The following is an 8,865-nucleotide window of genomic DNA, read 5'->3' on the forward strand; positions in this document are numbered from 1 at the left end:
TTGTGTGAAATATCTGAGATTTTCCTACCTACGTTCTCCTCTAGGACTTTAATGGTGTTACGTTTTATATTTAAGTGTTTTATCCACCTTGAATTTATTTTTTTATAAGGTGTAAGTTGATGCTCGAGTTTCATTTTTTTTTGAATGTACCTTTCCAGTTCTCCCAACACCATTTGTTGAAGAGGCTATTTTTACTTCATTTTATGCTTCTGTCCCCATTGTTGAATATTAATTGAGCGTAGAGACTTTGGCTTATTTCTGGGCCTTCTGTTCTGTTCCATTGGTCCTTGTGCCTGTGTTTATGCCAGTACCAGGTTGTTTTGATTACAGTGGCCTTGTAGTATAGTTTAGTGTCAGGTATTGGAATCCCTCCTACTTTACTCTTCTTTCTCAAAAATTGCAGCAGCTATTCGGGGTCGTTCATGATTCCATATAAATTTTTGCAGTGTTTGTTCTATGTCTGTGAAATAAGCCATTGGTACTTTAATAGGAATTGCATTGAATGTGTAAATTGCTTTGGGTAGTATGGACATTTTGATGATATTAATTCTTCCAATCCATGAACACGGTGTATGTTCCCATTTGTTTGTGTCTTCCTTGATTTCTTTCCTCAGTGTTGTGTAGTTTCCTGAATACAGACAGGTCTTTTACCGCTTTGGTTAGGTTTATTCCTAGATATTTTATTTTTCTTTTTGCTATTTCAAATGGGATTTTTTTCTTGATTTCTGCTTCTGTTGTTTCATTGTTGGTATACAGAAATGTCTTTGATTTCTGGATACTGACTTTGTATCCTGCTGTTTTGCCAAATTCATTTATTCAGTCAAGCAGGGTTTTGGTAGCGTCTATAGGATTTTCTATGTACACTATCATGTCATCAGCAAACAGTAGTTCTCACAATTTTTCAATACAATTTTAGGGTTCTCTACCTACAGTATCATGTAATATGCAAATGATGATAGTTTTACTTCTTTCTTGTCCTTTTGAATGGCTTTTATTTCTTATTCTTGTCTGATTGCTACAACCAAGACTTATAGTGCTATGCTGAATAGGAGACATTCCTGGTCTTAAGTAAAATGCTTTTAGCTTTTCCTTATTGAGTGTGAAGTTAGCTGTGGTTTTGCCATCTATATCCTTGATAATGTTGAAATATGTTTCTTGTATTTCTACTTTGTTGAGAATCTTTATTGTTTTTGGAGGGTTGGATCACGTTAAATGGTTTTTATTTATTGATTGATTGATCATATCATTTTTGTCTTCCATTTTGTGTATGTGGTATATCATGTTAATTGATTAGCCAATATCGTACCAACCTTGTATCTTAGGAATCAATCCCACTTGAACATGGCATATATACTTTTTAATGTATTGCTGAATTTTAAATGCTTATATTCTTGTTAAAAAGATTTATTTATTTTGTTTTGGGACAGAGGGGAAACAAAGGAGAGAAAGGAGAGAAACATCAATGCGTGGTTACCTCTGGCATGCCCCCTGTTGGGGGTGTGGCATGCAACTCAGGCACGTGCCCTGACTGGGAATCTAAGTAAGCCTTTGGTTCACTGGCCAGTGCTCAGTCCACTGAGCCACACCAGCCAGGCTAACTGCTTGTATTCTTTTGATAATTTTTGTATCTATGTCCATCAAGAATAATAATCTATGATGTTCAGTTTTGTAATGTCTTTGTCCTTGTCTGGTTTTGAAATCAGGATAGGGCTGGTCTTGCAAAATGAGCTTGGGTCTCTTTCTTTCTCTTGAATTCTAAAATAATTTGAGAAATATAGATGGCATTTCTTCTTTAAATGTTTGGTTAATTAATCTGTGAAGACATCTTGTCCAGGACTTTTGTTTGTTGGGTTCGTACATTTTTTATTACTGTCTTGATTATTATGTTGGTTCTACTTGGTCTGTTCAGATTTTCTGTTTCTTCGTGATTCAGTCTTGGAGATTGTATATTTCTAGAGATTTATTTATTTCTTCCTCAGTTTTCATTTTATTTACTTATTTTATTTTTATTGTTGTTCAAGTATGGTTGTCTCCATTTTCCCCCCCCCCACCACTCTCCCCTGCTCCACCCTCAGTACAAACACCATTAGGCTTTGTTCATGGCTCCTTTATACATGTTCCTTGACCACCCTTTCCCTTCTTTCTCCCGTTATCCCCCCCACCCCTCCCCTCTGGTGACTGTCAGTTTGTTCTTTATTTCAATATCCCTGGTTATATTTTTCTTGTTTGTGTGTTTGTTTGTTTTGTTGATTAGGTTCCACTTATAGGTGAGATCATATAGTATTTGCCTCTCATTGCCTGCCTTATTTCACTTAGCATAATGCTCTCCAGTTCCATCTATGCTGTTGTGAGGGTAAGAGCTCCTTCTTCCTTTGCACTGCATAGTAGCCCATTGTGTAAATGTACCTCAGTTTTTTGATTGACCCATTTGCTGATGGGCATTTAGGTTGCTTCGAGCACTTGGCTAGTGTAAATTGTGCTGCTATGAACATTGGTGTGCATAGGTTCTTTTGAATTGGTATTTCGTGATCCTTAGGGTGTAATCCAGCAGTGGGATGGCAGGGTCAAAAGTCAGGTCCATTTTAGTTTTCTCAAGGAAATTCCACAGTGGCTGCACCAGTCTGCATTCCCACCAACAGTGCATTAGGGTTCCCTTTTCTCCACATCTTCATCAGCACTTGTTGTTTGTTGCTTTGTTTATGATGGCCATTGTGACTGTTGTAAAGAGGTATCTCATTGTGGTTTTAACTTGCATCAGTCTGATGGCTAGTGATGCTGAACATCTTTTCATATGCCTTTGGGCCCTCTGTGTGTCCTCCTTGGAGAAGTGTCTCTTCAGGTCTTTTTCCCATTTTTTTAATTGGGTTGTTTGTCTTCCTGGAGTGGAGTCCTGTGAGTTGTTTATATATTTTGGAGATCAAACACTTGTCTGAGTTATCATTGGCAAATATAATTTCCCATACAGTTGGTTCCCTTTTCATTTTGCTGATGTTTCTCTTCACATGTGCAGAAGCTTTCTTTCTATTTTGTTGAGGTCCCATTTGTTTATTCTTTCCTTTATGTCCCTTGTCCTAGAGGACATATTGCTGAAAATATTGCTCCATGGAATATCTGATATTTTCCTGCCTATATTCTCCCCTAGGATTTTTATTGTGTTACGACTTATATTTACGTCATTTATCTATCTTGAGTTTATTTTTGTGTATGGTGTAAGTTGGTGGTCTAGTTTCATTTTTTTGCTTGTAGCTGCCCAGATCTTCCAACATCATTTGTTGAAGAGGCTATTTTTACTCCTTTTTATGTTTCTGCCCCCTTTGCTGTATATTATTTTACCACAGAGACATGGGTTTATTCTGGGCCTTGTAGTCTGTTCCATTGGTCTATGTGTCTTTTGTTATTTGAGTACCAGACTGTTTTGTCTATGGTGGCCTTGTAATATACTTTGATATCAGGCATTGTGATCCTCCCTACTTTGCTCATCTTCGTCAAAATTGCTGCAGTATTTGGGGTCATATTTGGTTCCATGTAATTTTTGAAATGTTTGTTCTATATCTGTGAAATACGTCATTGGTATTTTAATGACTGCATTCAATCTATTAGTTGCTTTTGGCAGACTGGACACTTTGACAAAGTTAATTTTTTCACTCCATGAACACAGTAAATGATCATTGGCTCGTTTCCAGTGACAAAGAGCTAACTTCTTTACAGGGCTGCTTATTTCATTGTTTTCCATTTAGATGTACATCTAAAAAATTAAACACTTTCTGTCTACATCGAAAATAAATGTCTTTCTGCCATGTCTGCCCATAGTTCCTAAGGCACCACATAGAATAGTGCTTATCAACTTTCTAGCAGCCCTTCAGGCACTTCAAGACCATAATATATCTCTGTTACTTTTTGAATACAAAACCAAATCTCTGGAATTTACAAGATAAAGCTTGAAAGCATTGGTTTGGAAATTAAAGTGTCTCAGTTTAGTCACTTTCAGGTTATGTCATCGTCAAGTTATCTAATCTGTTTTTCAGCTTTTTTTGTGAAATAATACCACATACTTTATAAAATTTATTTTGGAGATTAAATGTCATAACTTTAAAATTTAGCAAAATACTTGGAACATGGTAAGTGCTTACAACAGGGGTGCCAAACTTATTTTCACTGAAAGCCACATCAGCCTCCTGGTTGCTCGCAGAAAGCCAAATGTAATTTCAACTCTTTAACAGTTAAGCAGCAGTTACATTTATATAGTCGTAAAATTATTTCAGCCCTTTGAAGGCAACCATGAGACTGACGTGGCTCCCTGCGAAAATGAGTTTGACACCCCTGGCTCACGGTAAATAATTAAGTGATTATCAACTATTTTGCCACATTTTTCATTTGACATCATTTACACGCCCTTCACCCTATGAATGTGCCTAGTATGTGACTCTTTCTCTTTAAAAATTACTTAAGATGCACATAATAAGAGTTGACCATAATGAATACTTACTAAATGATTAGGTTTCTGTCTTGAATATTGATATTCATTAGAGATAGCTATAGAGTCATATGGATATATAGATAATTTCAAAAGGCATGAGATACATGCAATCACAAGTGAAGGCTTGAAGATGTACAAAAACCCCAAAAACGAATGAACCAAAAAAAAGGCATACCAATGCATGTGATGAAAGGGTAGATTTGGAGCTTTTTCTGCTATTCAAACTATCTTGGAGAGATATTTCCCACTTACAGCACCCCTTTCTGATGATCTCTTTGCTCTTGCTTTATAACTAGATGATAAATTAGTTTGAACAACTAATTGCTCCCTCAGAGCCATCAGTAAATCCAAAGTAGGGCTTAAGGGGTCCTGAAAAAGCCTCCAAGGCAGCAATCCAGGGAGAGTGAGTGTGTCCAGGTCTCTGTTGAACAAACCCTAGGAGACTGAATTCTTTATAAGGAGGAGAACGGAGGTGCCTTTGTTGGAGCACTTCGGGATCTGCTCAGAAGCAGCTAATGTCGGGTCCTATGATAGCCCCGTAGAAAGCCTGACTGTGCTCTCAGTGGACTGTGTGAGTGTTGAAACTGCTGCCCATGTCTCACTGTAAGCCTCTTCTCCTCACATGTGAAAGGCCTCACACACGGTCATTTCTGGTCCCTGTGGGCTTCTTTCCCTAAAACGGACTTAAAAATAAAATAGGATTGTGGAATCATACATTATCATGGTGTCTGATCCTAGGTGTTTGCCAGCCAGGGAGAGGTGATCCAGATCTCACAGAAATGTGCATGGCTCAGAGATGATACTCAGGTTTGGCTAAAATGAGTCACAAGAAGCAAGTTGTCAGCAGCATTTCTCCCCCCCATAATGTCACTGTTTCTCTCCTTGCCATCTCCACTCTTGTTCAGTTCGAGGGTGGTATGTGAGTCACCCATTTTGGTGTGGCCGTTCTCTTTAGGTATGTTTTTAAGTGGCACTTGCCACAGTTAATGATTTGAATTCCCGTGGTGAATGGGTCTCTATAACTTCAAAGCTCCTATACTGGAGTCAGCATTAAGGTATAGTGTCAAAGTTAAGGCATAAGCCTGCTGTCTGATCTTTTAAGCCTAATTAGATGCTAACTGGATGTGGTCTAACGTCAGGACTGGAAGTGACCAGCAAGAGGTAAAACAAGAATGCTTTCCCACCTCAGCATAAAATGATGATGTGAACTCATCTGGAAAAGGACAGTGCCTGAGAATGGAAAGGGTTCCCTTCAAAAAGCAGAGGCCATATAGGAAAGCTCTCTTCATGGCTAAGGGTATGGGCAATGGTGCAAAAATGGTTTGAGCCTTGGATCTGTTACATGCTTGCTTTGTAAATTTGGGCAACTTGTTTAATTTTTCCAAGTTTCAGATTCCTGATCTGTAGATGCACATAGTAATGATAGTTTTTTCTTATAGGTTTATTTGAAAAATTAATCATAGTTTTAAAGTGTTAAGCCCACTCCTCAGAACACAGTAAATATTCATTAAATGGAATGCATATGTAGGCATACACTATGTCTTGTTAATGTTAGTGTTAGTATTACATTAGTGTTAGTATTAGTGTTAGAATTATCCTGCATTATGAGAGAAGGAGGTCTCTGTGTCTTCTGACACTATGTCCTGCTCTTGGCTTGTTTAACCTTCCTCATCAGAGCTGTTCTTTGCCTTTCTGCTATATGGGTCACTATATTCCTTTCTTCATCATAGTATCATGAATTTGATGTTTTCCTTGATGCTACATTATTTGTTTTTGCTTAGCATTTCAGAGTGTCCTCAAGTCCACTTAGAGAAGGTTGAAAAGAGCAGAAGAACCAGAGCAGCAGCTCCTGAGGGATTTGGGGATATGAGGCCTCCCAAGTCCAGAAGGATGGAGTTTGAAAAGGGTATGATCTAAGTCTACCCAGCAATGTTGTTTAATGAGACATTTATTTGTAGATAGGTACATGGTACATTAAAGAAAGGCACTTAAAGAGATAAATTTTCGATACATAAAGGAAGGAAACAGTTTTCTTTGGGATTTATGATTTTGCCAAATTTCAGACATTTCATAAACTTTACTATGGTACTAGGGTGTTTTAGGTGTTGAAGTTCTCGTTGTTATAATCATTATGGTTTTTATTCTGTAGAGAATGGAACTATGTCTATGAAAAATATTGCCTAAATTACTTAAACTAGTATGGCTAATATGTGGCAAAATATGGACTTAAATTAACTGTTCTGATATCTAATGTGATGTTTTCTCCTGATGTTTTTCAGAGTAGTAAAAAGTGTGAATTTGTTACTCAAAGATAATGTGAGAGTTCAAAACATAAATTTGTGTAAAGAAAGTAAATGCATGAGTTAAACAACTGGAGAAAGTTTTTTAAACTTAACATAAGAATGGTTTGAATATACTCTTAAATTTCTGAACTTGTCATTGAAGATGATCACCTGCTTCCACAAAAGCATTTCTTCTAGGAGTTGAATAGACTGTACTTTCCAAATAAGTATTTCTAAGTGACTGATTTTTTATACAGATGTTGCCATTCATAAGTGGGCTGGTTGTGGCTTGTTGAAAACACAGCCAAGTCTTCTGCAGCAAAGAGCTTGATACTTCAATACTGGTGTTCAGACTTTGGTGTCTTGAGTCTTTTTGGAAAGTCTGACCTCATCAGAGCCATAAGCAATGCCTCTGAGGTGAGCGAGTTTATCCTGCTGGGCATCCCTCACACAGAGGACCTGGAGACTGAGCTCTTTGTTCTGTTTTTGTCCTTCTACATCTTCACCCTTGTGGGAAACCTGCTCATTCTACTGGCAATCGTCTCCTCCACCCAACTTCACACACCCATGTACTTCTTCTTGTGTAAACTGTCTGTGTGTGACATATTCTTCCCTTCTGTGAGTTCCCCCAAGATGCTCTTCTACCTCTCAGGGTATAGCCGAGCCATCTCCTATGCAGGTTGTGCATCCCAGCTCTTCTTCTACCATTTCCCGGGCTGTACCGAGTGTTTTTATGCACAGTGATGGCGTATGACCACTTTGTTGCCATATGCCATCCTCTACGATACAAGGTCATCATGAGCCACAGAGTGTGTGCCATCCTGGCTATGGGTACCTCATTTTTGGCTGTATTCAGGCCACCTTCCTGACCACTCTCACCTTTCAGTTGCCCTACTGTGGCCCCAATGAGGTGGACTATTTATTCTGTGACATCCCCGTGATGCTGAAGCTGGCTTGTGCAGATACCTCAGCCCTGGAGATGGTGGGGTTTATCAGTGTGGGCCTCATGCCTCTCAGCTGCTCTCTTCTCATCTGCACCTCCTACAGTCACATTGTCTACTCTGTCCTGCAGATCCACTCTGCAGAGGGCCGACATCGTGCTTTCTCTACCTGCAGTGCCCACCTCACTGCCATCCTACTGTTCTACATGCCCGTGATCTTCATCTACTTGACACCAACCCAAAGTCCCTGACTGGATGCAGCCGTTCAGGGCCTGAATAACCTGGTCACCCCCATGCTGAATCCCTTGATCTACAGTCTGAGGAATAAGGAGATAAAATCCTCTCTGAGGAAAGTCCTACATCAACTGGGCTTTCTTCCTGAGCAGTCATAGAGAAAGAACAGTGGCTCACATTTACTTCCACTTTGTAGCTTATGAAACATTTTTATATGGTTCTCAGAAATATTTTTGTATTTGAGTGTGCAGGTGTTATTATGATTGTCTCCATTTCACAGTGTAGGGACTAAGATTCAAATAACTAAAATGACTTGTCAAAGGGTACATAAGGAGTGCTGTCAGAATGAAGACCCTAGGGCTCATTTTCTGATGCTGGGACCTGTACTCTCTGGAGGCATCATGTTGCTGTTGAGGAAAGAAAGGGGTTTTCCACAGTTGGCAGGAGGACCTGCACCTTCTACTTCTCAGTCTTCCTTTTTTTCACCCACCTACAGCCCCTTCTTCTTTTCTTTTATCCTCATTCTGATGCTTCTTTATCTTGGCTGCATTGATTGCTTCATTATATGCCTGAATTGCGTAAACCTTCATTGTATTGGTCCAGAGGTTGTTGAAACATGGTAGAAGTGCATCCCCATGGTTTTCGGTAACTCCGTAAAAATGAAGTTGTGTGAAGAGAAGGACTTGTAACAAGGACTGGAGGCAGGTTTCTTATGAATGAAGCAAAGATACTGGTATACTATTGTCACTCACAAACCCCATCTGTTGGTCTTGTACCTGGAATCAGTGCAGCAGATGAGTAAGAATGTGGAAAAGGAATCTGGCAAATCCATGGAGGGGTTAGTTTGGTCTGATACCTGATTAGAAAATTTGGACATGGCTTTTCATTTCTCAGTATAGCCAGAGGATGATTCTGGGTTCAAGCTGTCACT

The 8,865-nt window shown here is 39.0% G+C and overlaps 1 pseudogene; it reads left to right on the forward strand.

Annotated features, from left to right (window-relative positions):
• Window positions 1–4,278: 4,278 nt before the first annotated feature.
• Window positions 4,279–8,092, forward strand: LOC123832518 (annotated as a pseudogene).
• The last annotated feature ends 773 nt before the right edge of the window (window positions 8,093–8,865 follow it).

Source organism: Phyllostomus hastatus, unplaced genomic scaffold, assembly GCF_019186645.2.
Source record: "Phyllostomus hastatus isolate PE091 unplaced genomic scaffold, TTU_PhHast_1.1 phas_scaffold_193, whole genome shotgun sequence".
NCBI lineage: Eukaryota > Metazoa > Chordata > Mammalia > Chiroptera > Phyllostomidae > Phyllostomus > Phyllostomus hastatus.